The sequence below is a fragment of the Pholcus phalangioides genome, unplaced genomic scaffold (genome assembly GCF_987345545.1).
Source record: "Pholcus phalangioides strain wild (caught in Gottingen) unplaced genomic scaffold, Ppha-v1.0 ptg000042l_1, whole genome shotgun sequence".
NCBI classification, from domain to species: domain Eukaryota; kingdom Metazoa; phylum Arthropoda; class Arachnida; order Araneae; family Pholcidae; genus Pholcus; species Pholcus phalangioides.
The window spans coordinates 21,106,512-21,133,106 of record NW_028301628.1 but is presented as its reverse complement, the minus strand read 5'-3'; the positions used below and the strand labels follow the sequence as shown (position 1 = coordinate 21,133,106).

At 39.8% G+C, this 26,595-nt stretch overlaps 1 protein-coding gene across 1 annotated transcript in view; it reads right to left on the bottom strand.

Annotated features, from left to right (window-relative positions):
• The window catches only part of LOC149064641 (hepatocyte growth factor receptor-like), a 64,789-nt gene extending 58,849 nt beyond the window's left edge, over window positions 1-5,940 (bottom strand). The window contains exon 1 of the mRNA XM_089254724.1: window positions 5,793-5,940. The gene's annotated coding sequence lies outside the window, so the exon portion shown is untranslated. The remainder of the gene's footprint in view (window positions 1-5,792) is intronic.
• Between the last annotated feature and the right edge of the window lie 20,655 nt (window positions 5,941-26,595).

The following is a 26,595-nucleotide window of genomic DNA, read 5'->3' as shown; positions in this document are numbered from 1 at the left end:
GACATATCTGAGTACTGCACGTTATTTGGAAACTTTTTCTAATTGGAAAAGTACTGAATACCTCTAGGATCAACAGTTGGCCAGTAAAATGCCATGTCCCCCCCCCCCCCTGTTTGATACGCACCCTATATATTCTTCTCCCCTTCTAGTATATAAAGTGATCGAAGACTTAACATAAATTCAAAATTTCAAGAAGTTTAAACGTCACCAGGGGAAACCAAAACTTAAATCACTCACAATTCTGTCTTTTGTGCATTTTTCAAACATAAACTTTCACAGAAAAACTTACAGCCATTTAACGGTATAATCGGAACGATCCTTTTGCTTACTCAGTAAATTATTCATCGCATAATAACAAATATGTATATAATTATATACATCTCAAATCACGTGAATGTCATAAGAAAGCCTATCAGGTCAACAACAAAAAATTGCATTTGTCTTCTTTGAGAATTTCCCCAGATATCCAAGAAAAACTTTTCTTATTCATACGACAATCAAATAGAATAGACGTCGGCATGCTTTTTCCTGTCCCCAAAAGAAAAAAAAAGTTAATAAGTCGTAATCTTCTTTATTATACACAATGACGTGCTTCCTTCCCTTATAGAACTTGACGTCGACTTGGAAAAGATGTAATATAAATTGAATGATTCGTCATCGAATACAAAAAAAAACAGCTATTCTTCGAAGCGTCATCTCTGCTTTTTTTCACAGAGAAACAAAAACATCAGATTTTTTCGAAAACAAACGACGACTTTCCGGTGACTCTGCATCAATGATCTTTTCCATATTGACGACACGTGTGAAAGTTCTGAGCGATCAGAAAAGTTTTCAGACCCCCATCTTTATTGTTTGAAGTAAATTTCATATTTTTATTTTAACTTCAAGCTATCTTCTGGATATTTTCGAAATTCCGTTTTGTTAGAGCTCGGATAGTTTGAATGCAAAAAGTTTATTTTTGCAAGCAACTATTAGAAATTGAGAATTTTGGAGGGGGCAAAACAAAAGAAAGCGGGATGGTTGGAACAGGATCAGGAAAATTCGCCTCCGGCATTTTGTTCCCAGGACGTTTTACGCCTAGCACATATAGTCGTGCTAGAGGAGAGACAGAACAACAATTTCCTAATTGGGTTTGGAGCACAGGGTGTTCATATAAAAAGTTAGTTTTTCTTTTATTTTGATAACTATATAATCCCTTGCCAATATGAATGACGGCAGGTCCACGTGTTATTTTGACGCTTTTTCTAATTGGAAGTAAGGCGACAGAAATAAAGATATATCTAGTCGCTATAATTGGAAGCATTTCCCCAGGTAATTGCAAAATATGTCAGGATCAACGGTTGGGCAGTAATTTGTGTTGTGCACTGTTAACTATGCACCCTGTATAATGTAACGCACTGCCCCCTTCATGGCAAAAGCCTTCAATCTTGTATATCCGGGACGTCTGACAACCGTAGCCCCATCCCTATATTTTACTCGTTTTGGCACCTCTGTAGAAAAGGTGTGATATTTTCATATTACATTGTAAGTTTGCAATTTTACACTGTAAGGCAGGCATCTTCAACCAGTTGCTCGCGAGCGCCACAGTGCTCCCTGAAGCCCCCACCCACCAGAGTGCTCGATACTCGCGTACAATTTCGTGCTCGCGAGCACTTGAACAACGTTCCAATCAAATAAGGATTGAAATCATCCTGATTTCATGCATTCGCATGCCAAAATTGCCGTGAGGGTGCTCTTCTTTTGATGATGGGCACGGGCAGTGCTCGCAACTAGAAAAAGGGCGAAGACCTCTGCCTGTAAGGCCAATCAAATCAGGGTTTTGAAAATTTCCCGGTTTTTATTAATGGATTTCGTATGTCCTGGCTTTGCAACGAATTCCGGGATTTGACCCGGTTTCTCGGGTACCTGATCTAGTCACCTTATCTATGATATAACTCGTAGAAAGACCTAGAAAAGATATTGAATTTTCGTTAAAAAGTCATAGAAGCTACAGGGAAAAGAACCAACCGCATTGTCAAAGAAATTTTTTTCCAACGATGTAGACTATAGTAATACTTTCGTATAATATTGCGCAACAGGGAGAGGGAATATCAAAGGCATAGCCAAGTCTGGCTGTCCTTGACCTCATCCTATTACTCATAGTGGACTTAACAGCTTTAAAGATAGAGGAAACTGGTTGTTTGAAGAGAGAGAATATCATTATCATAAATAGACGAAATGAAAAAGAAAAACATTCAATGGCAGTCGAAGATTTATGCTCCGATTTTAAAATTTGTTGATATTCTAACGATACCAAAAACTGAGCCAAATCAAAATCTTTTTTTGGACACACGTACATTCAGATTAAATGAATACTCTCATGGGTAAAGACTCTTCCGAAATAAAATAAATAAATAAAGAGTAAAAACGAGAAGCTCGGCGAGAGAAAAGAAGCAAAACACTTGACAGAAACACACATAACACGGCGAATGCAAGGAATAATGTTATAAATAATAATAATAATAAGACGTGGTAGCAAGCAGCTATTTTCAAGTCGGAAAGGCAATGGCCAACGTCTAAACTTGAAGTGGACGGCAGCTTTTAGTAAGTGTAAAACGGCTTCTTTAGCAGGAGAAAAATAAAGGACATACAAAGGAATATCCACCTACGCCTATAATGGAGGAAACAAGCATATAATAAACTTCAAGTCTTTTGAGAAAACTCGCCCCAGATAACTATAATGTAAACTTCTCGAATTGTTTTTTTTTTTAATGACGTGTTTACCCACCACAAAATTTTTCAATTTTCAAGTTCATATTGACCTTACAAAAGTCCTATTCAGCTTCCAACACTCGCATGTTCTCTCTAGTTTAAATTCTAGAAACGAGGTGAATCGACCTCAAAGCATCATGACACATATCAGCGCTGAATACATTCGAGACTAATATTTAATGACGGTCAACCTCATAAATTAAACCGTGTCATCTGAGCGGGGTCGACATCATGGTATTTTAATATTCTTGTTCGTCCCAGAAGCCTTCAACTGCGGGAAGTTATTTCACTATTGTTTTTTTTTTAGAACAATTGATAGGAAATCATAACCGTAACATGAGAATACGAGGTACGCAAGGCTAGGCTTACACATTTTGCGTCCCAAAACCGCAACTTCAAAATACGGAAGACAGGTCGCAGCGCAAGCAGGACACGAAACCACCATAACTCTGAGAACTAGGCTTGGCTTTAGAGGCCGAGGCGTGGATTCATGGGGGAGGGGGGGGTGTAAATTACCCAAGAGTCGGATAATATGGGAAAAATCAGTCTGTCCTGTAAAGTACGGGAAGTTCCTACAAACCTCACCAATCACGACACATCGCTTTCGAACCGTCTGTGGGGCCTACTCTCCTGTCCATGTGTGTTCGTTAATAAGGCATAATACAGTCAAACCTCGTTAATGAGTCACTCTTGGGAGAGAAAAAATATGACTTAGTAAGCGGAGTGACTCGTTAAACGGAGTAAGCCATAGCTGTGCCAATTCCTGCATGAGGACAATTGGGACTTCCAAAAAATGACCCAGTAAGCGGAGTGACGTGTTACCGGGTGACGCACTAACGAGGTTTGGCTGTATACATATTTTGCACATGACATATTCATAAATTGCTAGAAGACCTTAAGTTCAGTCCTGGAAGTGCGTTATAGTTTTTATAGAAAATTAATGCGAAATGAGAGAAAATGACATTATTTCATCACTACGCCAATACTGAATGCCACCATAAAAAAAAAAATATGAGTAATAAAATACTTTTTATAAGAACGATGACCATTCACACGAAACTACTTCTTTTATGTGTTGAAAAACAAAGCATGTTTTTATGTATTTATTATGTAAGTAAAATCGAATTCACTCATAACATACCCTCCTTAATGATTCGAGAAGTGTGTAATAACCGACGTGAATGTTATAACCGAGGTTTCGAAATTAGCTTATATAGCAATTGCACACATGCATAAAGTGCATTATTGAAATTGCCGCGGACAAAATAAGCTCATGCAATACGTAATTGAATTTTGCATGGAAATAGTTTTTGGAATCTTTTAAGGAATTTTTATATGATGTACGATCATGCAAAATTTTTTGCTTAATTTAATCTATTTCACTGACATTATTTGAGTTTATGCTAATAGTTTTCCCCCAAAGTTGTCAGCATCTGTACAATTAATTCAAAAAAAAGGCAACTAATGCTCATAAAATTTCACTTGTCATCAATCAACATACTTTTGCATAGTCTTTGACCAGGTAGAGAGTCGGTGCTTTTAAAATAGTTCAGAGCACAACAGGTATTTGTTTATCACTGCCATCTACCAGGTGATCCAAAAGTATCAGAAAAAGTAAATATTCTCGATGATTTGAAAAGCATCAACGATGTGCAGTTTTCACAGAAATAGAGGGAAGAGAAGTTTTTTTAAATAACAAGAAACTTTATCGTCCTAATAATTATATTTGACACCAACAGGGAGCACTTTCTAAGTATTCACCTCAGGCGTGGATATAGAGCAATGTTAGAGAGGGCAAATTAGTGGGAGTAAAGTGAATTACACCTCATATTTTACTGAACAAAACCATTATTTTCTCAATTCGATATCTGGATCTTGAGAGGGAGGGTTATCAATCCCCTCCCCGGAGTCTCTCTATCAGTAGTGGATGTAACTATTTCGACTAAATTTTCCTTTATTAAGGAAATTTCCACTTCTTTCTATGAAAGAATACATCCACATGTAAACCGAATACAATGAAATACTGCACAAATAAGTAATTTTTTGTCTTCATTTTTCAAGATTTTTGTTTGCAGTATGTTATATCCGAATTATTTTCTAAGTTACGAGAGTGTTTTTCGTATGTTATATCTATAGTGTGTTTTAGCGGGGTATGTAATAACAGGTAAAAATATATAGAAGTGAATGAGCCAAAAATCGGGGGATTACAAGACCGTTATGTTATATCCACGGTGTATGTGTTATCCAGGGTATGTTATAACTGCATTCGGCCGTATGTAACTTTGTACATCCAAAAACATTTTTTTTGTATGGAGGCCATAATTACAAAGTCTGAATTAATTGAATTTTATTGTTAAATGAACTTTTTCCTTAAATGTGGGGGGAAAAAATGCTTCTTTTTTTTAAATCTCTACTTCAGTTTTTATCAAAATATAAATTCTCAAAGCGTGCCACATACTAGGATGCTACGAAATCGGTCATCGGTGAAACAAAATATTTTTGGGAATTAGTATATTGAACTTATTAGGACCATGCTTCCCAATCAGCACGTCGCAGCACTTCAGTCTTACTAAATATCATTTATGTTTCTGCGAAAAAAAAAGTCTCGAGATATTTAAGCTCTTCTCACGGGTGCCGGGAAAGTAAAAAGTTCTGGGAAAATCCCAACATTATTACGCAATAATATTTGTGTAAACTAATCAAATAAAATAACAAGGATTATATGCGTCATGATTAAACATATACAAATGTTTCACCGGAAAAAATATTTTAAGAAAATTCATTTTCAGCACTTTTAAAAAGAAAAAATTCCAAAAAAATACACTATTCTCATTAAGAAAAATGTAATTTCTATCATTTTAACAACTTAAAATTAATAATTATACCGGCATGTGATTTAGATTTCTTTAAATACCTCATGGTCATTAAATTTCGTAATTTTCAAGAATATTTCTCGGAGAAATTTAATTTCTTTCCTCCGCCCATACCTTACTAGCATGCAATATCTACCTGTAATTAATTACAAAAATCATTCAACTTACATTTTAAAACATCCTCAACACTGGCGATGGCCATGTCCTACGTGTATGTCCACTAACAAAAATAAAATAATTGAAAAATAAATTGAATTTATATAAATAATAATAAAATATACGTCTACGTTATAATCCGCACAACCATCGCGGTTAAGATTTTTCTCTCGTATGACCTGTAGATTCGATTGCATAAATTTGAGTCATTCGGAGGAGAGCGACGCCTGGCGGATGTGTATTTACGCTACAAAAACAGGTCTCGTCTCAGCGCGATGCGTAGAAACTTCCGTGAGTGACGAATCACGATGTTTTTTTACCATCTTTATTCTTGATCTGAGAAATATGAAGAGAGTTTTGGCAGTTTGCAAAAAAAACTCTCTCTCTCTCTCTCTCCCTTTCCTAACATATTTTCGCAAAACCTATGTGTATGTAAAAGTATGACCTATCAAACACTATAAGGACCCTTTCTCACGGAGCGGACGCGGACGTGGGTCCGCATGCCCTTTCAAACGAGCACTGAAGCTGCGGACGAATCGGCCGCATCTTTAGTTCGAAATTCGTGCATAAAAACTGTTTTTTCGCAATTTTTGTAATTATTTTTCTCCTTCATCCCTGATTCAGTGCCCATAGGCAGCCTAGAGGCATTCTTTGGTGGTTTAATCTAGAGCCACATAGAATATGGGAATAAAGATGTCTTCATTCCGATCCTCACAAGTAGTCGATGGGAGAAAATGTCTTCAAATATTTTCAAAATATTTTGAAAAAAAAAAAATCCGTCTTTTCGGAAAAATATGGAAGAAAAATTCCAAAAACATCCAATGTTCGAAAAATCAAATCCAAAAACATTCGATGTTCCAAAAAAAAAAAAAAAATTCAGGAGATATCAAAGAATTTGCAACTAGTAAAAAAGGGGAGGGGTGGAGACTTTCAAAATGCCTGTGCTTAGAAATATTCACATCACGATTCTGTCTTAGGCCGGGATTACACGCGGGTCCGGAAGAAGTTTTAACAATTGGAATATACTGCGCCTTTCAGACGAGCCGAAAAATCTCTGCACCTAGGAAATGTTCATGCGTGTCCGGACGTCGTCCGCATGTGTCAAAACCTAAGTGCGGGCTCCGCATCCGCACATAGAAGTTTTGACAATAGGTTTATTCGGAGCTATTCAGACGATGCGGATGCGGAGCGAATTCGTCCGCATCTTTGGCTACTTTTTGAAGGTGATTTTTCACGGAATTTTTTTAATTATTTGCCATAAATACCCTTAAAAACACCATATGATGGTCCCTGCTCATTAATATTATGTACCTACATACGTGTATCCCTTCGTTTCCTTCTGAGATTGAGATATAGCAACTTCAACTGCCTTTTGTCCATATTTCACAATTTTATACAATGAAACCTGTCAACAACGGCCACTGACGGGACCAAAATTATAAGCCGTTCTGTTCATTATGAATATTTAATTGACTACATACTTTAATAACTTTCAAATTTAATTTAAAAATAATAATTTTTTTCTTTTTAAATTTTTAAAATTATTTAAAAATATCTGAAATATTATTTTAAATATTTGTTATTTTTTTAAATTTTTAATCTGTTAATTTTTTTAAACTTTAAAAAAAATACTTTTATTAAACAACGTTATCCACGTACGGTGTTCACTCAGGGCCGGATTAAGACGTTTGAAGACCCTAGCGCTTGAATAGTTTTGGTGGTTCCCCTCGAATACCTACAAGTATATTTTACTCAATATTTAGCCCGTAAACTTAAAAAAATGAAATTTTATATTTCAGAAGTGACTAATCTAAGGATGGGATTTCACTCCAAAAGGTTTATGAAAGTTATTTTATAAAACTTGAAAAAAAGCAACTAATAAATTGCAAGTGCAACCGATAAATATATTAGTTGCTTTTTTAAAAGAATTAGTATAAAATTTTTATAGTGTAATCCATACTTGAGGCCGGGATTATACTATAAGGTTTTGTAAAAGATCTTTTATAAAAGTTGAAAAATTCAACCAATAGGCGCATCGGTTGCATTCAAGCAAATGCAACCGGTGATCTTAATGGTTGAATTTTTCACGTTTTATCAAAGAGCTTTTACAAAACTTTTATAGTGTAATCCCGGCCTAAGACAGAATTGTGATGTGAATATTTCTAAGCACAGACATTTTGAAAGTCTCAACCCCTCCCTTTTTTTATACTTGCAAATTCTTTGATATTTGCTGAATTTTTTTTTTTTTTTTTTGGAACATCGAATGTTTTGGATGTTTTTGGATTGGATTTTTCGAACATTGGATGTGTTTTTGGAATTTTCTTTCATATTTTTCCGAAAAGACAGATTTTTTTTCAAAATTTTTTGAAAATATTTTAAGATATTTTCTCCCATCGACTACTTGTGAGGATCGGAATGGAGGCATCTTTAGGCTCAATGATAAAAACCACCAAAGAATGCCTCTAGGCTGCCTATGGGCACTGAATCAGGGGTGAAGGAGAAAAATAATTACAAAAATTGCGAAAAAACAGTTTTTATGCACGAATTTCGAACTAAAGATGCGGGCGATTCGTCCGCATCTTCAGTGCTCGTTTGAAAGGGTATGCGGACCCGCGTCCGCATCCGCTCCGTGTGAAAGGGGCCTAAGTGCGGAGATTTTTCGGCTCGTCTGAAAGGTGCAGTATATTCCAATTGTTAAAACTTCTTCCGGACCCGCATCCGCTCCATGTGAAAGGGGCCTAACCCAGAGGTGTTCAACTCAATTGAACCTTGGGCCATTTGCTTCAAAATAATCTCTCAAGTAAGCCACCAACTATTAAAAATCTGTTAATTTATAACAAAAATTTGTTAACTAGCAATTAAAATTGATATAAACATTTACAAAAATGCTCAATTGAAAGAAGTTTTTTAACAATAAAATTAATTCAACCTCTACCGAATAGCTCTACCAAAATACTAGGTAGATTAAGTAAGTTGAACGAATATACACTGCTCAAAACAATTAGGGGAGCCAGCAAAAAAGTGAAGAAAACCGTGCGAGACAGCCACGTATTGGCATACAATGGATAGTACACGCGTATCAATGCCCAATACAGAAAAAAGACGTAAAAAAATTTGGAATTAAGCTTTAATTCTTTGAAAATATGGAAAAAACATGAAAAAATGATTTAGGGCAACAATTTGGTTACATGTAAACGATAAAAAAAAGTACTGTTTAGACATGATGCATGAGTTTTAATAGGGCGTGTGGTCTCCTCGAACAGCTAAGACTGCTGCACACCTGTTTGCCATGGATGCGATGAGGTTATCGATCAGACTTTGGGGAATACTGTTCCACTCCTCAAGAAGTGCAATCTGCAAGTCTCGGACAGTAACAGGCGGCCTTGGTCGCGCAGCAATGCGTCGTCCAGGTCAGGAGAGCACGCTGGCCATTCCATACGCTGTATTGTTTCAGCTTCAAGCATGTTCTCCACCAGACGAGTTCTATGCGGTCGGGCATTATCATCCTGGAAAACAAAGGAATCTCCAATGGCTCCAGCGTAAGGGATGACATGAGGTCGCAGTATCTCGTCTGCATACCTTCGGGCCGTCAAAGTGCCATTCCGAATGATATGCAGGTCCGTACGTCCGCCTATGCTGATTCCACCCCATACCATCCAACCAGCTCGTCTGTATTGTGACCTTTCACGAACGAATGCGGGGTTATTTCGAGTGTTCCTGTCCCTCCATACCAGAACACGTCGGGTGTCACACTCCAGACTGAATCGGGACTCGTCTGTAAACAGCACTTGGCTCCAATCATGTTGCTCCCAATCTCGATGTTCAGCAGCCCATCTTCTTCGGGCCACACGGTGGCGTGGGATCAACGGAATGCAGACCATTGGCCTACGTGCATAGAGCCCTCCCTCATGAAGCCGATTACGTACTGTTTGGCTGAACACCCTTCGTCCTGTTGCCAAGAGCAACCGTCTTTGCAGCTGCGTAGCATTCTCTGTTCTGTTTCGACGGGCTGTTAACCGTATATACCGGTCATCAGTTGCTGTAGTGGCGCGTGGCCGACCTTGCCCTGGTCGACGTCTAACATCTCCTGTTTCTTGGAATCGATTCCACAGCCTTGCAACAACACTTCTGGCGACTCCAACAGCGTCCGCGACAATACGTTGTGTTTGCCCGGATTCCAGTCTGCCTATAACACGCCATGCCATGGATTCCGCTAAATCACGTTGTTGAGACATCCTCAAGTCAGCTTGTCTCAAAAAAAAAATACTGCGCAATCGAATTTCACAGTTACGGCAGTAAAACAGACGTTTCTGCAACATCCCGATTTCTGCTGCCCTTATCTCCTTTTTCTGGTTTTTGACGTCATTTGCATATGAAGTTTTCTTCTTCCGTTTCCTGCTAGGCTTTAAATTATGGATGATTCATTTTATGTTACTTATCGGTATACATCTTTGCGTAATTTTGTTAAAACCATGTGCTCCCCTAATTGTTTTGAGCAGTGTAGTTATTTAGACCCGTGTTTCTCAACCTTTTTCAACCCGTAGCCCCTTTGGTTCATATTTTCTTCTCGTGGGCCCCCCTTAGTCTTATCTACTATCCCCCCATACTTTTATCTGAGACTTTTTCAACTAATTGGATTGAATTCCGTCAGAACTAAATTTATAATGAAAATTTTTTTTTGTAAAAAGAGTCTATCTCTGGAACCCTAGGCCAAGCACGGATCCCCTTTTCATCCCATCCAATAAGCTAATTGTATGGGAAAAATAGGCATCTGTAAAATACGGATCGATCCAACGAACCTACGCAATAAATCAATCCTCCCGACCCGTTGGCGTCCTTAGCCTGGATCCGTGCCTACCCTGGTCTAGATTTCAGCGAGCATCCTACATGTGGGGTTCTATGCATGGCAGTCTCAATATCATGGGTGCCCAGGTAGAGTGTTGTTCTTGTGGCCCATACTTAGCTGGGTAAAAGCTTACATATTTGCATACTTCACTCGAAAATCATAACAACAGATTTTATCATGTAGACTATAGTTCCCAAACTTTTCATTCCATCGGGGCGATGGGGGGGGGGGGGTTTACTCTCATCACCCCTCCCCTATCTCGAGTTAACCCATAGGATTCTATATTATTCTATATAACTTCTATCTCCCCCCCTTCCCCGATCCATTCCATCACCCACTAGAGGGGCGATGTTGCCCACTTTGGGAAACAGTGATGTAGAAACAAACTGATGTAGGCCCGATGTACACAAAGCTCCGAACTATGGTCACATGGATTAAGGTTGCTCTGGTACCGAAGACAACGCTGCTAGATTCTGAAAGAAGTCACATTTCTATCCACTATATTTCACATGGAAGCTTTATTTTTTCACACTGCTTTGTGGCCACTTCAGGACTTGTCGTGGCTCCCTTCTCATCTGATTTTCACCCGTGGCCCTCTTAGAACATCCCGGGATCACAACGGAGGCCATATGGCCCCAGGTTGAGAAATACCGATTTAGACGACAATATTCTTGTCTAAATGGCTTTTGAGCTAAATTCAATTTACACATAATATTTCCTTCAATTTTACTGTAAATCTAGAAACAAAACTTACATTTTTGTTAGCCATTGCTGACGTACTCACTGCTACGAGTTTGCTCATAGAGATTGGTGTTTTTTCTAAGAGCATAATTGGATAATTTGCCATGACATCGGAAATATCTTCCCCCTTTTGGGATTTCGTGAACAGTAAAAAATTTCTAAAATTTCTTCAGTAATATTCACACACATATTAGCTGGAATAAACAGTCAATTGGGTACGTCCATGAACACCCGAAGTTTCGTCGAGCACTAATGTAAAAGCAATGTGCATTTGAAGGTATTACAGTAAAACCTCCCATAACGGTCACCTTTGAAAAAAAACCACGTTTTCTTGGAACATAACGCATCGCATTGAATAAACATTAAGGTTAACCTCCGAACACCGATTTCCGAATAAGGTCCACTTTTGGAAATTAAAATGGAAGAAAAATTATGCACTTTTTATCACAACAACCTTAAAGATTTGCTTTGAACAAGCTTTTCCTTTCTTTGAGCCCTTCGAACATAAAATAACTATGGTTTTTTCTTACTTCAGTGGTTTCCAAAACGTTGTCCGTGGACCCCAGGCCCCAGGGGTTCCTCAAATAGATGCTTACGGGTGCGCTAGACGCGTTTCAGAAGGAACAAAGCAAAAATTAGGGTTAGAATCTGTCTAGTGGCTATGTCATAGACCAAAGAGCCAGGTAAGCACTAATTGAAAATACTACCCTAAATAACAACAAATAGCTCATTGCATCGGAGGGTGAATCTGATCTGATGAATCGGTCCTAGGAAACAAGAATTAAGCGCAGTTGTGAGCATTTTTCTCCATGAAATTTTTCAATGAAATTAACTGTAGAAAACCTCAGATAAAGTCTTTCATGAAAGTTCACGCATCTTAATGGGCGGAAATAGACTTGAAAGTCTGAAAGGGCATCATGAAGGTGACAATTCATATACAGTAAAACCTCCTCTAACAGCCACCTCCGATCAACAGCCACATTTTGTTGGAGGCGAACGCATCCCGTAGACTTAACATTACAGGTAACCTCCGAAAACAACGGCCACTTTGGACATGGAGTCGGGGGAAAAAATACGCATATCGCCAAGAGAAAAATAATTTTCAAAAGCTGATTTTCAAAGAAGTTTTTTTTTCTCCGAACTCTGTGTGGGGGAGGGGAAATATGTATGCTTTCAAGGAAACAGATATTTTGTCGATATTATGCTGAGGTGAACTCGGAAAGAAAAGTCATCTTTTCTTCGCCGGGACTCTCGGACCCAAGCCCTCTTTCATACCAAACAAGCAGGGTACCATGTACACCACTAGAGACACTAGGGCCTGCAAGAGTGGCCCGAGTTCGAGTCCCGGCGGAGAAAAGATGACTTTTCTTTCCAAGTTCACCTCAGCATAATATCCAGAAAATATCTGTTTCTTTGATACTTTTTGTTGAGAAAAAGCCATCTATATCTCTCTCTACTGTCTCACCTGGGGGCCATTTCCTGAAGTTAAGAGAGGCTATTAATGCTTCTAATTCAGCTCCTCACGTGTCAAGAGCGTGAAGTAAGGAAGGCAGAGGACCGTGTCTCCAGTGGTGTAGATGGTACTATCATGCTTGCCTGGTATGCAAGAGGGAGTGGGTTAGAGTTCCGGTGGAGACGAGATGACATTGCTTTCCGAGTCCATTTCAGAATAATATCCAGAAAATATGTTTCCTTTCGAGCTGCCCCTGTGACCCAGACTTTCCAGACCTCCACCCAACGTCGAAGAGCTGCTGCCTTCCTTCCCGATTTTCAATCCGTCTGGCCACACATTGGCCGAAGAACGCCAACAGTCACAACACGGAGAGCGTTCTGGAAGCAAATATTCGCCAAGAAACATTGGGCCAGTGTGTAGCGCCAGCCTATGCCGCAATAGTGCCCGAGTGGCATGGTGGTAAGATGCTCGTGTCTACCACCTCACGCTTCTTAATGGGCGGAGATAGACCTGACTACCACCGTGAAAGTTGCTGTGACGGTCCCGGGTTCGAACCCGAGGGAGAATATAGATATTTCCCTAACGAACTTGAGGCGACAACATGGACAGCAACATTTCCAACCCATCTCATTTAATGGCACCCCTCTCATTAATGGCAGTAAATTGCGATATGACCAGAGTTGGTGTTTGGTAAAGTAGCCTATGCCGCAAGGTGCTCGCTTCCTTGCAGCAGGGGTAGGCAAACATTGGAAGCAAATGTGTGACTATTGGACCCGGCTGAATAAGAGTGTAACCCCAGCTTCAATCCATTGCCATGCAGCCTACTACAGGAGTGTTTGAATTTTTGTCGTAGAGGCTATCACGAAAATCTGGCTGGCGCTTCCTCATACCCTATTTTTATCACGATAACGCAGCACAAAGACAAATTTGTTATTGAGTAGTTTCGAAAGTCTTCGCACCCTCCTCCTCCAAAGAAAAATTCATCTCCTCTCAATGTTTTAAAACCCCTTGCCTAATAGGCAGTCAGGCTGGTAGCTCCCATTGAAAGCTACCACGAGTGAAAACAAGTCGCGTGTTATGCGCAAGACCGCTGTAGCAGTTTTGCGCACACGTGCGACTTGTTTTCACTCGTCCTAATAGCTTCCAGTGGACGACCGGCTTTATAGCTAGAGCCGAGCACCACCAGGCTCTGTCTCGAACGCAATTTAAGCTCATTGCCCCCAAGGGGTGTGGTCGTGCCGCAGATAACTCAAACGTCACATATGATATAGGACATTTGCGGTGCTTCACAAGGACAGAAAAAAAGAGAAAAGTATTTGTACTTTTTTCACTTTGGGGCATTTAGTATATGTATTTAGTATAAAAGTATTTTTTTCACTTGGGGGGGGGGCCCTGTCGCGACGGGTACAATTGGGGGAACCTAATGACAAGTATGTGCATTACCAAAATATGATGCAGTGCATTTACAGTGCTTCATAATGAAGGGAAAGACAGAAAGAAAAATCCGTACATGTCACGAGGAGCATCTTAGAGAGGGGTACATGGGAACCTGGTAACGCGGAGTAAGCCGGATACATAAAAATATGCGTGAAGCAAGTGCCCTAGCTAAAGTAACCGGACAGTGATTGGTAAAGGTAAATATCACACCATACGTCATATAGTATATCATGTGGTAAAATATAATTTCGTGTTTTTTTTGGTTTTTTTTTAGATAAGTGTTCTATGTTGCAGCTCTCAGCAAGTTTCTTTACGAAACTTCCCAGGACTCACCACGAGGAGGCGGCTGCGCGAGTCCCAACATATAGCACGCGGACAAACGAATAAAGACGTACATATATACAAACGATCACATGAAAAAAATAGAAAAAAAAAAGAAAATCAATCCCCCCGACAGCATGATAACCGACGAAGACAACGACGTACAGTAAGGCAACCCCTACGTACCCGACGACGGCACCGAGCCCTTTGGAGCTTGAGCCACTCGCCGAGGCGGTAGCTCAAAGGCTCCGGAATGATCTCGATATCCGTGCCATAGCGGAGACCTGAGAAGAGTGGACCCCCAGCCAGCTCTGGCTGTTGCTGAGTTGGTTCGCCTGCAAATAGATGTAACAAATACATAGGATGATTGAATGAATATTGAAATGGGTTGAAGCTGTTTTTTTTTTCTCTAAGAGATGGGATGTCTACATTGTACATAAAAGTTATTGACCGTTAATTATATTTATAATTACTATTATTGAACGAGCAAAAAGAACATAAAAACTGAATGTAATGTTTACTTACTCGACATGAAGATAGCTTCGATGTCGAGAGTCGCGAGGCTGCTCGGAGGTTGAGACACTTCCTGGGAAATGAAAAAAATCACATATACATACATATTCATATAATAAAAACATTTTTGACTTGTGTGTGAATGACTGTCGATGAACTAAACAGTACCGAAGAAATACTAAAGTAGTTAAATTGAGATGACGAAAATACGCATCGCCAGTCGTGACCCTTGATTCATTTAACCATGGTTCTTTGGGTCGAGTCAGTGTTAAGGTATCTTTGGGAGAACGCATGGCCTCGCCAAGGGTAAGACCGACAGCCCTTTGGCCGAAGATAATTTCTATCTTCTTTTTTTTCACGCCATAAATTCACTATAGAAGGGGAAAGATCCATGAAAAGTCTGGCTTGGGGCCCCGCCAAAGATCCCAGCTTATGCGCCCTGCTCCAGGATGTGAGGATCATGGAAGTACGTGATGAGCCATCCAGGAAGTTCGAGAAAGATGAGCAGCAATGGTAGGAAAAACCAAGTGAATTGTTAAAAAAATGCAAAATATTGCGGTATGACATACATGGGGGCATACGTGAGCCTCCTATTTATTTTTGTAGCAGTGCTTCTCAAACTCTTTCGGCCCATGATTCCCTCGGCCTTTCATCGTTAATCCGCGGCTCTCCAGACTAGTCTAAATAAGAATCACTTCAAAATAAACCCGTTTCACACATCTCACTTGAACGGGTACACATAAATAAATACAACTGTTCGCGACGCCTTAAATCGAAAATCTACGGTGAAATCCCTAGCAGTGGCGACATATACTTTGAGAACCACTGATTTTTAGGGATGCTTCCGAGTCTCCAGCTGTTTCTAGAAGTGCTCATCCACCACACATTTCTAGTGGGTGATCCTTCTAGATATTTCTAGGAATACGCGTTTAAACGCACTTTAGAAAGAAGGTGTGCGTTAAAGAGGTGTGTGTGTGTGCGTGCGTGCGCATATTATCATGGTGGCTAGTTTGAGTGCATATCATAATTGTAGTATGACTGCTATTCCTCTAGTAATGGGAAATAAAGGATGCTCGCGCGACTCAAGAATGTCGTTTTTTCTTTAAGATTCAATGATATAGTAAAGATGTGTGACTCCCCGTAAATCTTCATGCAACCTGAATGTCATCGTTAAAATGTCGGGATGTTTAAGTACCTTATTAAACACTATAAAATGCTTTGTGAGCATGCCTTCCCTATTCAACTATGGCTACTCAAAATGTAGAATCTGTATGTGCATAACGAGTAGGGACCACTAAATATTGCCTATTTGCATATGTCCTTCAGGCAGGCGCGGATCCAGACGGGAGCGAGGGGGAGGGGTGATCATCCCTCCCAAGAGCCGCAAATAATAAGGGAAAAATTTGTCTGTCCCATAAAATACGGGACTATCCAACGAACCAACACAATAAATCGCCCCTCCCGACACATTACCCCGGAGTAACCTTAGTTACCTTAGTATGAGTAACCTGAGTTTACCTTAGTATAATTAACCGTCCCGCAACTTGTCTGAGAATGTGTGGTTGTGTTGGATAGTTTGTAACACCTTGTTCTTAATTGTTTGGAGAGACATTCTAATACATGATAATAGAACATTGCCAACCAGGTTAGATTCCAATTGTTGATCATAAATAGTAACGATTTTATGGGTTACATGAGTCTGACCTAGAATTAACAGGGAATTTTATCAACTTGGAACCAATCATAATTTTTGATAGTGAAAATGATTGTATCACTGTTTTAACATAGTCCCACTGATGAGTTGGTTCTCTGGGACGATGTTTATTTATTGCCTACTGAGATATGTTGTTTATAGGCGATTAAGGACCAGTATTGGCTGATTTGTGGCTTGGCGCCTGGGGAATATCACCCCGCACTAACACGTTTTACCAATTTGAGCCAAAAAAAAGAAAAAGAAAAAAAAAAAGGAATTTTATTGATTCCATTCGCTCAGTTAATCCGCTAAGGATTGCTCTCTCGACGTCTGATCTACAGTGACCGTATATCCTAATGGATGGGTCGGGCGTATGATGTTTGTATGTATTGGCAATTAAACATTACCCCGGACCCATGTCTGCCTCCAAGGAACTGGTCTTTCAAACCGGGATGTCTGGTCATACCCACTCCCCACCAGTCATGGTTATTGCTTAATGAATCTCTAGAGCGAGCGACAGAGATTGCTCATAAATGTATAAATGCTTATTTAGTTACGAAGTAGCAGATGCTAAGACTATCGCTGAACCTGACACTTCCGACCGACTGCAATGTAAAGCATAAAACGTACCATTTTAATCACATGTAATTTACTTAAATTTCTTTAATGGTGTCATTTTACCCTTTAAGTGGCATTGACGAAATATCTCGTCCCCTTAAAAGGCCCAGATATTTTGTAAAGTTGATTTCTCAATGTGAAATACTTTTCCTTACACTTTTTTTTCACACCTCACCAATCTTTAATTTGCACCTGCTTAAAATCAGAAGAAAGTCTACTCAAATAAAGACGATATTACATTTTTGAAGAAAGGTTAAAGAATTCTTCCTAAAGGTTTAAAACAGCGGTTTCCAACCTGTGGCATGTGAAGGGCAGTTTAATGGTACCCGAGGAAATAATCAGCAATGGCCGAAAAATGAGCAATTTAATAATTAATTCGAATGCATAAGTTATGACACAGCATACCAGGGGGTATGCAAGTAATACATTATATGCATTTCTAGGGAGGGGGGTGATACAGAAAGGTTAGGAATCGCTGATTTGGAAGATAAATTTTGATTTCTCTTACACCGATTACAACATTATTATTCTAGGCGTCATTGAAGATAATATTGTCTGTTAGAAATCGACACACAGATTCATACCCTAGCATCTGAGGACTCTGTGCTTGCATCCTCCAAGCGCCCCGCGGCTTCCGTCTCCTCTACTGACTCAGAGGAATCCACGTCCTCCTCGTTCTCGACGCTATCGATGATGATGTCGTCGGGTACACTCTGCTGGTTCACCAGCCTATCGAGCTCCTTGAGCACCCCCTGCAACGGCAAGAAGATATGACTATTGCATGTTTTGATCTCGGGTTTATATGGATGTTGCGACTTGGTGGCATGGTGGTAAGATGCACGTCTATCGGTCACAGGTTCAAACCCGAGGGAGGATATAGAAAGATATTTTCCCTAAGGAGCTTCGGGCGACCACCGATAGACAGCGCCTTCATTTCCAACCCATCTCATTAATGGCAGTAAATTGTAATATTTGGTGAAGTATTCGAGATTATATGAAAACGATGGACATAGCTAAAGTAATCAGTATTAGTAGTAGTACAGTAAACGAGGTTATTCACGTTTATACGACGTTTGTCTTTAGTCGCAATTGGTTCCTATACATTTTAATGTTAAAATAATTCACTTATTCGACGCAAAATCTCATTATTCGACGTTTCGACTTTGACTCTAGCTCCGAATCTTGGCGCTGATCACACTGATCTCTCCGGCACTGATCATTCTCTCCGACCAGCCATCCACTACCTTCCAACTTCAAATATTTGACGATCATTGCCAATGGTGAAGCGACCACACTACTTGCCTATAACCAACCTTGGAATGTATTGGGCCAGGCTTTGCACGAGAATGTGGCCGTAGCTTAACCGATGTGGAAATACAGTCGGATACGAGTAAAGACTAATGAGGACGTGGTATAGCTCAGGTAGATTAGATACTCGCCTAAAGTATCAAAGGATGTTTAGAGGTATCTCGAGTTCAATACCCGATTCGACCTGGTCAGAAACTTTCCTGATGCGGAGGTGCAACAGAAACGGTGTGACAAAATAACCTCAGATTGCTACGGCAGGGATTCCCACACCGAGACGTTAGTGCACCAACCTCTCGGTGAGTATAAAAGGCAAAAATGTCGAACGCTGCCATTCGGAATCGGCAATAAATTGTAGGTGCCGGGCGTCCAGAAAATGACCCCGTGGTGGAAAAAAAAAATTGATCAAATGATCGAAGTACTAATCACTATATACGTGCACATCATTGGGTTCGTGTAGGGATGTCAGTTGTTCCGGGGAAACTGGGATTTTTTGCTAATAAATGCAGTCTCGTAAAGTCATAGGAGGAGATAGACTTGAAAGTCTGTGGGGGAGGGGGGGGGGTACATGACAATGATGTAGTTAATTCATATAAAGTATATGCATATGCATTAGATCAGTCATCTCTACCATTGACATTGAGGGAGGGGCAATGACCGCCATGCTTACCCCCCGTATATCCGCCCATGCGAAAAGTACTTTCGGACTTCCTGTTTGCCTCGGTTTTAAGTTTACGTAATCAAAGGTTAATGAAATCAAAATATTTTCAATATTTAAATGGCTGAACTGTTTTATTAGGAAATTTCGAAGTGCTCACATGTGACTACCTTCAGAATCCAGCAGAGCTGCCCATATAACCTGGACCATCTCAACGCATGTAGCCCGTCAAGGAGCTCATACCCATAGAAGGCTTAGATGATGAGACCTGATATTATGATCTTCGCAAGTAGGCAATATACACACAAGTGTATTGACTGTTACTTCCTGCTAAAAGTATGTGATTCCCAGAACACCATTTTACCTGGAGATTTCAAATGTTCAGACGGTCCTGCATAGAGCCTCCACAAGAAGGAAGCTCACTGAACTTGGGGTAGTTAACGGATACAAGTCGGGAACGGCGATTTATTGTGTAAGCTCGTTGGGTCGCTCTGTATTTCGTAATAAAAAGGATTTCACTCCTGTGGGTGAGGGGCTGAATAAGACGGGGGGGGGCACGAGAACAAAATATAGTTCAAAGTGGGCTGATACAGGGTTCTATGGGCAGAATCAGGTTAAGAATACCTGGATAGATTACGACCAGATTGAAAAATCATAAGAAACGAGTATTTAAAAAAAGTTGAGAGAAGCATGTAACACCAAAAAGAAAACTTACGGCTCGCTCGATCAAATCCAACACCGCCGTCACGGTATTTACCAGTGACTCGAGCACCTGCTCAACCTCCTAATCAGAAAAATTCACAAACATAAGTTTAGTATTTTTAATACTACTATTTAGAGTAAATTTACAAGGTAATATCATTCCAGAAATTACTATTGTCCTAATATAAAAAACTGTTACTATCGGAGAAAGCGCACACACTTACCTCTAACATCTCAACTCCCATGAACATCTTACCACAAAAAATCGCAACAAAATGTCGCAAGAGAATCACTTAGATAGCGCCGCAATTCTCTCAAATATGAGTAACAATGGCTGGCGTAAGCCTTTTATACCCTGTCAACAATGGGTGGAAGTAAATCATTTGTTAGAGTTCAATCTCGACCAATAAGTCAAAATCACAACAAAGGTATATGGCTATCTGTTGAGATATCTTTGATTGATCCTGTTCACTGGAGAATTTTAATGATATTTTTTTAATATCCAAATTTTTAACACATATATAATTCTCTATCAATAAATATTTTTAAACCTGAACGTTCTAGAGAAGGCCCACCTTTGACGTGAGGGTGTCCAGGGCAAAGCAGGAGAAGGGTTACACCCCCCCCCAACCAATTACTAAAATTTTCCGCCTCTCCGAACTTGACGCCCTGGGCATATAGGCGGAGACAGACTTGAAAGTCTGGGGGGGGGGCATGATGATGATGATGTCAGTTCATAATATGAACTACACGCATATATATTAGATCAGTCGGTGTCACTTTTGACGCTAGTAGAGGGGGACGCCCCTTACTCCCCGTACCTTTGCCCATGTGCATCTTCAATGCAAAATAAAAGTCTTGTGCTAACAAAACAGCTTTTCTAATTAGTTATAGCGTGGGTAGTTATAAATTTTAGAAACAACCAAAAAATTTCATCCATGTTTCAGAAATACTTAACTTCTTAACATCGGTAACCTCCCAATAACATTTGCTCGGTCCCGTTAGTGTCCGTTGTTGGGAGGTTTCACTGTACTTCTAACTGGTCACACGAATTATCAGATATTGCTGTTATTCTTTCGACCTCAATAAGTTTTGATACAAAAATATCATGAAATGCTTGCACATATTTTAAAACACATTTTCTGCAGCATTCATCATCAATCCCTCCAGCGCAGAGAGATTTCCATTCTCATTTCTTTACTAAATTTAGCAATCTCAAGCGCATGACACTTAGTTTACAAGAACGCAGTTTTCTGGTGAAAAATTATTCCGCACCGAATGCTATATAGAGAATTTAGGCACTAATTCTCCTCGTGCTTTCATAGTTCGTAGAGAATCATAATTTTCTGATATCATGGTCCCCAAAAGGGCGGGGCTAACAGAGCTCCATCCCAGGAGAACCCGAGATGATTTTTAGGATTTTTTTTGTTTTCTCAAACTATACAGGATATGGGGTCATAGTCCTGAGTTAAGGCCGTACGCAGTGCCGTCTTAACGCATGGGCCCACCCGGGCACCGCCCGGGGGCCTCAAGAGGAGAGGGGCCTCACAAAAATGAGAAGTGGGTGAAATTTTCGAAAATTTTCCAGGTAAGGTCTCAAAAATATCACTTGGCCCGGGGGGTCCATGACACTCTTAAGACGGCCCTGGCCGTACGCAGCTCAGAACAAGCCAACTTTAATTATAGACACTCTATACGCGTACATTGAAAGTCATTTTGTATTACATATTTGTCTAATAGTGAAAGTTTTTGAAAACTCGTTTAGAAAAATGATTCTTTCGTGGAAGAAAGTCTCGGCAGTCTAGTGTGCAAACTAGTGTGTCACCAGATATTGTATACCCATGCTGAGTTGGCCTCTGGTGAACGTCACGATGGGTGATTCTATTTATCTTCTTTCGGTAAAAAGGTCGCAGTGAAAAGGAGCAGGTTGGTATTTTCCGCTCCGAGTGCCATAGCCCTCTCTTTCTCGTTAGCCCCGTGAATGATCCCAAAACATGTCGTATAAATATTCCAACAAAATTTCAAAATTTTCGGTAGAAAATAGTTTTTTGCTTTTTTTTTTTTCATCCTCACGGATGAGCTTACATTAAGCTCAATTTGTGAAAATCGCGCTTAAATCGCGCTGTTTTTCGTTCCCGTTTACACTATAATTCAGCAACTTTTATAATTTTATTTTCAAAGAAACAAATTAACCCGATCGACACGAAATTTTTTGCATTTCATTTTCAATTGAATGAAATATTTTTTAATGTTTGAAAATCGACTTCAGCAGTCATGACACCCCTTAAATGAATAAAGTAACGTCAACAATTTTGAGATGAGATTTTGTTTTCGAGTTCCGATTCAAAGTTTTGGAAGATTTACATGTTCCATAACAGTTTTGATTGTAATTCTGCAACACAATTCAATTAACTTGATTAACACAATAAACTTGTTGAATGAAATCGATCGCAGTTACAAATTATCATGAAGTCTAATGATTACAGTTTGAAATTTTTGCGGCATCTCAAAATTTTATGAATATGTGTGTATGAAACAGTAGGCCACTACCCGAAACCACATTTCGAAGAACAAACATTAAAGGCATGGCTTTCATTTTGAAAATTGACAGCTGGGAGGGGGGGGGGGGAAAGCCGGGTTTTCCTAGGAGCAGGTTTCTACAGCGTGCGCAGCTTAAAAACGCTGATTGGTCGAAAAAACCTGACTTTCAGGTTTTTAACCAATCAGCGTTTTCACGCTGCACACCGTGCAAAAGTTCTACACCTAAGAAAACCCGGCTTTAGCATGATTTTTCGGAAAAACAAAAATCAAGAAACCAAATACATATAAGAGCATCTCAAAAGGGTGACAAAATGAGTATTGCCTAAGGTGGTGACACCCTGAAGTCGGTCTCTTCTAAGAGGGGCCAGCCCATAGACTAAAGATATACTATTATAACTCCGTGGCCCAGCCCAACTGTTTCCTAATAAATAAGCCCCATTATAAAACTTCATCTGAAAAATGACCAAGTTCTGTCCGAATCATGCAGCTGCAGAAAATCTTTCTCGTAAAAAAATGAAGTAAAAATTTATTAAAATATTTCAGCGCGGTAAAAATCAATTGCAGTCCAAAGGAAATAAAAAAATATTCATTGCAACATGCAGAAATCGGTATAAAAATGTGACTCGATGGTCAATAGAAAAAATAAAAAACCACTAATAATTTCGAATACGTCAGTTCATAAAATAATTTGGTTAAATGCTTCTGATTGAATCGTTGCTATTATTTTACTGTTTCCACAAGTCACATTCGTCAAGCTACCATTTTCACCAGGGGCGTAGCCAGAAATTTCGTTCGGGGGGGGGGGACCACTTTCATTTTGGGGGGGGACCAAAGTGACAGAACAATGGATTTGGCCATCTTTTTCCCTTTTTTCGGTCATTTTCTCACATTTCGGGGGGGGGGGGGGGGACCAGACCCCCCAAGTCCCCCCCCCCCCCTCGCTACGCCCTTGATTTTCACAATCTTCGTTGAAGCTTTTCACACGTAACTGTTTCGATGATATTTTGAAATTACTCAAAAAATATTGCCGTTTTATTGATCAATATGTAATCTGATGATCCAGCCTCAAAAAATTTGACTTGATAGTGAAGGAGAACAAATTACAACATTTTGGGCAAAAAAAGTGTTGATTTGGTTAAAAAAAAATTTCAAATAGATCTCACATTTGGCTGACACTCTACAAATGTGGTGATATATTTGCCAATATAGTGGATGAAGCTAATACGTATTTCCTCGTAAAGGGTCATTCAAGTATTACGTCATCATCGATGGGGGCGGGGGTTTCCCGATTTGCTGACTTTTGATGATAAGGGGGGGGAGGGGGGTTTGGATAATGCTTACGTCATCAACCACCCTTTATGAAAATATGAGTTAGGAATCAGAGGGGCAGAGCTGATGACGAAATTTTGCTGACAAGGGGGGGGGGGAGGAGGTAGGGGGTCAAAAATGGCTAAAAATTTGCTTACGTAATACTTGAACGGCCCCTAAGCACAAGACGTAATACCAAGGTTATAATATCACACTACATTGAGATAAAAAGTGCCAATCATGAAAGAAGAAGGCCGAACTTGGCTTCTAATGGGACTAAATATTGTAGCTCATAAATGAATTTTCAATTTTCAAGAAGTGGCAAGCCGCTGCTGGCAGACAAATTTACCGCACCGTCGCCATAGTGGTGGTCGGCTGAAGTTGGCTTTCTGTGGTTCCCAACTTCAAGGCTCGAATGCGAGCCGATCTCCCCGTTAAAAAGTCTCGCCACAGAGAGCAACAGACCTACAAAGAGCACAAATGTAATTCAATCATAACACATCAGTCATCACTCACTTCCCTTCTGAAATATAGATGGCAGCACTGAAAAATTAAACACAATACTATATATGCACTCAGACTGTTAGGTTACGCACACAGTTACACCTCCGGCACAACTCACTAGGTTGTAAATCGCCCATAAATGGTGATAGACCTGAGTTGTGCTCAGTTTGAAAGAGAGAAAGGCGGACAAATTTACTTTCGGTTGTGTTTTTGGCACATAACTGACCGTTAGAAAAATGACACGTCACAAAAATTAAAAGCGTTATAACTCATTAAATACTTTTCGGATCCAAAAACGGAGAAAACTCTTTTCTATATTAGTTTCTCACAAGGAATCACGTGTATAATTATTGGGCGGTCGGTAGTTACCACCCTGTATATTTGTGTTATAGGTCTGCTAATTGCCATGGCAACATTTATTTTTTCCTAAAGGAATAGTGAACGTGAAATTTAAAAACTACAGGAAGTCGTATCTAGCCAACCAACTGCTGGGAAATGTGCAGTGTCAAGTCGCATCTTAAAAAGTCCTGGAAATGCTACCGATATTTTCACCCACTCTGAACATATTTTATATATCCTATATTTTATTCTGTTAGATTTATATTATAGAATCATTACATTTTAAATTAGAACTGTAAAGATAGTTTTTTTCTCATAATTTTTGGCAATTATTTTCTATACTCACCCGAGACTCTCGGGGTCACTTATAGAGTGGTGCTGCCCCAAGCAGAGGATGGTTCTTGAACAACCCCTGTCGACAAGGAGTTAATGAGTATGATTTTGAAATAATAAAAAACTCCCCCTTAAATGTTCTTCGGTAAATTAGGCAGTGTTTTATGTGCTCAGGAGGTGCTACCTTTTATGTTCCAAAGCGAAAGTGAGAAACTGATGATTGGATGAATATAAACAATTGATTTCTTTTTTTTTCAATTTTATGGGCATGATTCCTGCTAGCTTCTGGTTAGTTATTTTCAGAAAGAAATTTTTGCAAAATAGAAAAAAATTTCGGGAGAATAAGCACGACGTTTAGCGATTTAGCACTCGTTGTTTGGCAACATTGGCGATTTAACACTTTTTTATTTTGCGAAGTTGACAAATTAGCATTCGTAATTTGGCGGACTAGCTCTCTTTTACTCGCGGAATGAAAACTTTTTTTTAAGAAATTGGGGATTTCACCGGGGGAAATATGGCACAATGACGATTGACCATGATAATTTCTGCTGCTTATACAGTGTGGAGAATTATTTTCTTTCTTATTTTGAGAATGGAAACTGACACATTTGTGCTTCAAAGTTGTAAACCATCTTTATAGCTACACGATTGTTAGGGGCCGTTCAAGTATTACGTCATCATCGATGGGGTTGGGGGGGGGGGGGTTTGCTGACTTTTTATGACAAGGGGGGGGGGGGTTTGGATAATGCTTACGTCATCAACCACCCTTTATGAAAATGAGTTAGGACTCAGAGGGACAGAGCTGATGGCGAAATTTTGCTGACAAGGGGGTGGGGGAGAGGGAGTCAAAAATGGCTAAAAAATTGCTTACGTAATACTTGAACGACCCCTTACACAAACTTTTTGTTCCATCGCTTCCTACATCAGAAATGTTGTTTCCCTCATTTCCGCCCCAACTCAAGTGAGCCCATAGGATCCTGTGTTAAATCTGTGGCTTCTATCCCCCCCCCCCCCCCCCCGATCGTTTTTGGGAACACTGAGATACACGATCGTGGATATTATCGGGGTTTCACGAATGGAAAGCCCAATGAGCCGTTGTTATCCCAATCCGATTTTCGGGGACAAAATCAAGCACGTAAACTTATCCGAAAAATTCGAAAATCGGTTCGAAAATAAAAATTAATCCGTTACTACCTAAATTTTTAGTAACTCTTTCAAGGAAAGACCAGATCAGAGCCACAACCGGGGCACTGTCCCAGGGCCCGAACCAAATAGGGACCCCAAAAAAAATTTAAACCCATTTTGCATAACAGCCCTTTCAAGAAGCACTTCTTAAAAAAAAGCCCGTCTGGGGTTAAAATTGCAAAGGATACGTTAAAATTAAATATTTTTAGATTAAAAATTTTCATTCGAATGAAAAAAATATCTTTGTAGTGCTTATTAAGCAAGAAAAGCCCACACTGTTAGCCCGCAAGCATGGGTGGAGATACGGGGGAGACAAAG